The sequence below is a fragment of the Triticum aestivum genome, chromosome 2B (assembly GCF_018294505.1).
Source record: "Triticum aestivum cultivar Chinese Spring chromosome 2B, IWGSC CS RefSeq v2.1, whole genome shotgun sequence".
Taxonomy (NCBI): domain Eukaryota; kingdom Viridiplantae; phylum Streptophyta; class Magnoliopsida; order Poales; family Poaceae; genus Triticum; species Triticum aestivum.
Window position 1 is genome coordinate 615854220 of NC_057798.1, and position 5585 is coordinate 615859804.

A 5585-nucleotide genomic window follows, 5' to 3' on the forward strand; every position below is an offset into this window, starting at 1 on the left:
CTCCTCAACCCAATGCATGTATGATTCTTTTAGGGATCGCACTAGTCTGGGTTTGATGCCGCTCATAATAAGATCGTTCACTCGTTCGACTTGACCGTTTGTTTGAGGGTGATAGACGGAGGCGTAGTCGAGCTTAATGCCCATGTTGCCGCACCAAGTTTTCACCTCATGGGCTATCAAATTGGAGCCATTATCGGTGATGATGCTGTGGGGGACACCATAACGGTGCACAACCCCTGATATGAAGTCTATCACTGGTCCGGATTCGTCCATTTTAACTGGTTTGGCCTCTATCCATTTGGTGAATTTATCTACCATGACCAACAGGTATTTTTTTATGGCTTCCTCCTTTAAGGGGTCCGACCATATCAAGCCCCCAGACCACAAAAGTCCAAGTTATGGGGATTGTTTGGAGAGCGGTGGGCGGCATATGGCTTTGGTTGGCGAAGAGTTGGCACCCGACGCAATGTTGGACAAGGTCCTATGCGTCTGCTTGGGCCGTCGGCCAGTAGAAACCTGTACGGAAGGCCTTGTTTACAAGGGCCTGAGCTGCGGCTTGGTGGCCGCCGAGTCCGGCATGAATTTCATCCAAGAGCTGCCGCCCTTCCTCTTCAGAGATACATCTTTGAAGTACTCCGATAGCGCTTTCCTTATAAAGCTCTCCCTCGTGGACCTTTTAGGCTTTAGAGCAACACATAATGCAGCGTGCCTCATTTTGATCCTCGGGGAGTTCTTGCCTATTAAGGTAGGCCAAGAAGGGTTCGGTCCATGGGGCGATGACAGCCATGATGAGATGGGCCGAAGGTGTTATTTTGGTGGCAGAGCCCCCGGTTATGTCAGTGTGTTCGGAATCTGGGGTTGTGGTCGGATCCGGACTTGTATTACCGGCCTCCCCTTGCCACACCACGAATGGCTTGAAAAGCCTTTCTAGAAAGATGTTAGGTGGGACGGGGTCGCGCTTTAGCGCCAATGTGGGCAAGGATATCCGCCGCTTGATTAAAGCCCCTCGAATCGAGCTAACATTTGAAGGACGACATTATGATAAGCTGCCATTTTTGGATCCTTGGCATCAAAGTCTCCATTTATTTGAGATATTGCGAGGTTTGAATCCCCACACACTTCCAGGTGCTGGATGCCCATGGAGATAGCCATCTAAAGACCATGCAACAGAGCCTCGTATTCGGCTGCATTATTGGAGTCTATGTATAATTTTGGAGTATGTATTGGACTATATCTCCAGTGGGGGATGTTAGGACAACGCTTGCTCCCAGACCTGCCAGCATTTTAGAGCCGTCGAAGTGCATGACCCAATTGGAGCATGCGCCGTACTCTTTAGGGAGTTCGGCATGTGTCCATTCGGCGACGAAGTCAGCTAGTACTTGCGATTTAATGGCTCGTCATGGTTTATATGTAATGTCGAATGGGACGAGCTCGATGGCCCACTTAGCAATCCGGCCCGTTGCATCATGGTTATTTATTATGTCATTGAGTGGTACTTCGGAGGCCACTGTGATTGAACACTCTTGAAAGTAGTGTCGTAGTTTCTGGGATGCCATGAAGACCGCGTATGCTATTTTTTTATAATGGGGGTACCGAGATTTGCATGGTGTGAGGACCGTGGATACGTAGTATACCGGCTTTTGAAGCGGGAACTTGTGTCCGTCCTCCTCTCGTTCGACGACAAGCACTATGCTCAGAACTTGGTGTGTTGCAGCTATGTATAACAACATGGGTTCGCCAATGTTTGGTGCGGCCAGGATTGGGTTGCTCGCCAGAAGAGCCTTTATTTCTTCCAGTCTGGTCATTGCCGCGTCTGTCCACTCGAAGTGTTCGGTTTGTCGAAGAAGGTGATAAAGTGGTAATGCTTTTTCTCCCAATCTAGAGATAAAGCGGCTTAAGGCTGCCATGCATCCAGTTAATTTTTGGATTTCTTTGAGATCTGTTGGGGTAGCCAACTGTGAAAAAGCTTGGATTTTAGCCGGGTTTGCTTCAATTCCTCTATTGGAAACAATGAAGCCCAGCAGCTTTCCGGCGGGAACGCCGAAAACACATTTTTCCGGATTGAGCTTGATGTCATATGTTTGGAGGTTGTCGAATGTGAGCCTCAGATCATCTATTAAAGATTCGACATGCCTGGTCTTGATGACCATGTCGTCCACGTATGCTTCAACTGTTTCGCCAGTTTGTTTCTCCAGGCATATTTGAATCATGCGTTGGTAGGTAGCGTCGGTCTTTTTGAGCCCGAAAGGCATAGTGTTGAAGCAAAAGAGGCCGTATGGGGTGATAAATGTTGTTGCGGCTTGATCGGACTCCGTCATCTTGATTTGATGGTATCCGGAGTATGCGTCGAGGAAACACAAAGATTCGTGTCCTACGGTAGCATCAATAATCTGATCAATGCGGGGGAGAGGAAAGGGATCCTTAGGGCAAGCCTTGTTGAGGTCTTTCAAATTGACACATAGGCACCAGGATTTATCCTTCTTTGGTACCATCACCAGGTTTGCTAGCCAATACGGGTGTTTTATTTCTCTGATGAATCCGGCTTTGAGTAGCTTGGCTAGCTCCTCTCCCATGGCTTGTCGTTTGGGTTCTAAAAAGCACCGCAGTGTCTGCTTGACCGGCTTATATCCCTTCAATACATTGAGGCTATGCTCGGCCAGCCTGTGTGGGATCCCTGGCATATCTGAAGGGTGTCAGGCGAAGATATCCCAATTCTCGCGTAAAAACGCCCGCAGTGCAGCATCGATTGTGGGGCTCATTTGTGCCCCGATGGATGCTGTCTTCGTGGAGTCCATTGGGTGGACTTGGAATTTGACTATTTTGTCCGCTGGTTTGAAGGAGGTGGACTTGGATTGCTTATCGAGTATCACGTCGTCCCTATCCATTGTGGAGTGTAATGCAGTTAATTCTTCGGCCGCGAGGGCTTCAGATAATGCATCGAGGGCCAGGGCGGCGGTTTTATTTTCGACGCGGAGTGCTATGTACGGATCACTGGCAAGAGTGATAATTCCATTGGGCCAAGGCATCTTGAGTTTCATGTACCCATAATGGGGTATAGCCTGGAAGCTTGCGAATGCGTCCTGCCCTAATAGGGCTTGGTATCCACTATTGAAAGGGACCACTTGAAATGTTATCTCTTCGGACCTGTAATTCTCCCGCGTGACGAATACCACATCGAGAGAGATTTTTCCCGCACATCATGCCTCCCGACTGGGAATAATTCCTCAGGAGGTTGTGCTACTTTGCTCAATGCGGCTCCTGTCTATTTCCATTTTGTTGAGAGTTTCCTCGTAAATGAGGTTTAGTCTGCTGCCGCCGTCCATGAGCACTTTGGTAAGCCGGAAGCCGTCCAAAATTGGACTAAGGACCAAAGCGGCTGGTGCCCGGACTGTTCTGAATTGAGGTTCATCACTGGCATTGAAGGTTATAGCCGTGTCATTCCAGGGGTTTATTGCTACGACGTGGCAGACTTCGGCGAGGCTGCGGAGTGCTCTCTTGCGCCTGTTATTCAAGGTGAAAGTCTCGAAGATTGTCAATACTATAGTATTGTTGTTTTCAATGGGATGATGCTCTGTGGTGCTGTTTATGAGGAGATCCTCGCTGCTCTTGGCCACCTGCCGAAGTATCCAACATGCTCTAAGGTTGTGCGTTGGTACGGTATCCGGTGTTGTGTGTATTTTGCATGGCCTATCGAGCCATCCCTCCAACACGGTTCCGCGTCCTGTAGTGGGCTTCGGTTTCTTTGTGATTGGATCGGGTGACCTACGAGGGTGCACCATTTTTGTTCATACAAGGGGTTTAGTGACAGCCCGTGGGTCCCAAAAGGCTGCCTGAGTTTTCCAGGCGATTTCCATCGCACAGTACTTCTGTACTATGGCCTCCAAGTCAGTGAAGTGTGATACGTGACGGTGATTTATGGCGTTAAGGATTCCCTTGTCCGTGCAATTTTTGCAAAATAATGAGATTGCGTCTTCATCGCGATAGTACTTAACCTTGTTCATTGCAAGGAGGAGTCTGGCCCAAAAGTGATGTAATGTCTCTTGGGACTGTTGTCTGATGTGGGAAAGATCGCTTGTATCTAGGTGGGTGGGCGTATTTAAGTCCGAACCCTGACCTGATCTGGGACCCAGAGCTTGAGGAGCTACCGAGCTTAATTGTTCGGGTTCCGGGATGTCAACCAATTTTTCTGGCCCACAGTCCGATTCTAAGTTCGGAGTTTGGGGCATGTCTTCCTGTGAGCGGGTATCCGGCTCAATGAGCTCGGCAATCTGGACATAGTCCATCTTCAATATAGGGGAAGAGTTGTCGCATTGCTCCTCCACCACCTCTATCTGATGGGTGATCGGCGGAGAGTTAATCTCTCTCTGATCGGGTTTAAGCCCAATCCGATCGTAGTCTGTAGCGACTCCCAAGGCGGTGATGCAATCTAGGAGCTCGTTCAAGGACGGTAACTCCGTCGGATCCATCTGCTCGGCGTATTCCGAGTTGACGTGGAGGCAATTTTTGATGACCCGAGAAGTCATCGTCGGCCTGAAGGCCGAACGGGCGGTCATAACGAAGCTGCCCAGCCAGATGGTTTGGCTTGAGGTCAGGGCTCCCCCGGAGGTGATGTTGTCCTTGATAACAACGTGAGCCATCAAACCTATTTTCGACGTCAAAGTGGAACTCTCAATGAAAGCACCAATGTCGGTGTCAAAACTAGCGAATCTCGAGTAGGGGGTCCCGAACTGTGCGTCTAAGGCTAAAGGTAACAAGAGGCGGGGGACACAATGTTTACCCAGGTTCGGATCCTCTCGATGGAGGTAATACCCTACTTCCTGCTTGATTGATCTTGATGATATGAGTATTACAAGAGTTGATCTACCACGAGATCGTAGAGGCTAACCCTAGAAGGTTGCCTACCATTACGATTGTTGTTCTCCTACGGACTAAACCCTCTGGTTTATATAGACACCGAAGGGGCCTAGGGTTACATTAGGTCGGTTATAGCAAAGGGAATCTACATATCCGAATCGCCAAGCTTGCCTTCCACGCAAAGGAGAGTCCCACCCGGGCACGGGACGAAGTCTTCTATCTTGTATCTTCATAGTCTAACAGTCCGGCTAATGTATATAGTCTGGCTGTCCCAGGACCCCCTAATCCAGGACTCCCTCACTTGTGTACATGGCTGGGTCGGAACGGAGAAACTGCGTCGTCATCGTGTTCATGGGTAGCCAACCGGCTGGGTCGGAATGGAATGTGTCGTCGTGTTCATCGGGAGGGCTTGGACGGAACAGCCAATGGAAACGAAGCCTGGCGTACCACAGAATGGAGGAAATGACCTTCTGTTCAACCGGCCATGTTCAAAACGGGCTCCTGTTCATCGGGAGGGGTCTCACGTACCGCAAAACGGAGGAAATGGACTTCTGTTGGACCTCCTACGATCGAAACGGGGTCCTATTGATCGGGAGGGGTGTGGCGTACCGCAAAACAGAGGAAACGGACTTGTGTTGGAGCGCTATGGTCGAAACGGGTGTCCTGTTCATCAGGAAGGGTGTGGCGTACCGCAAAATGGGACTCGACGAGATATTGTTCATCTCCATCAT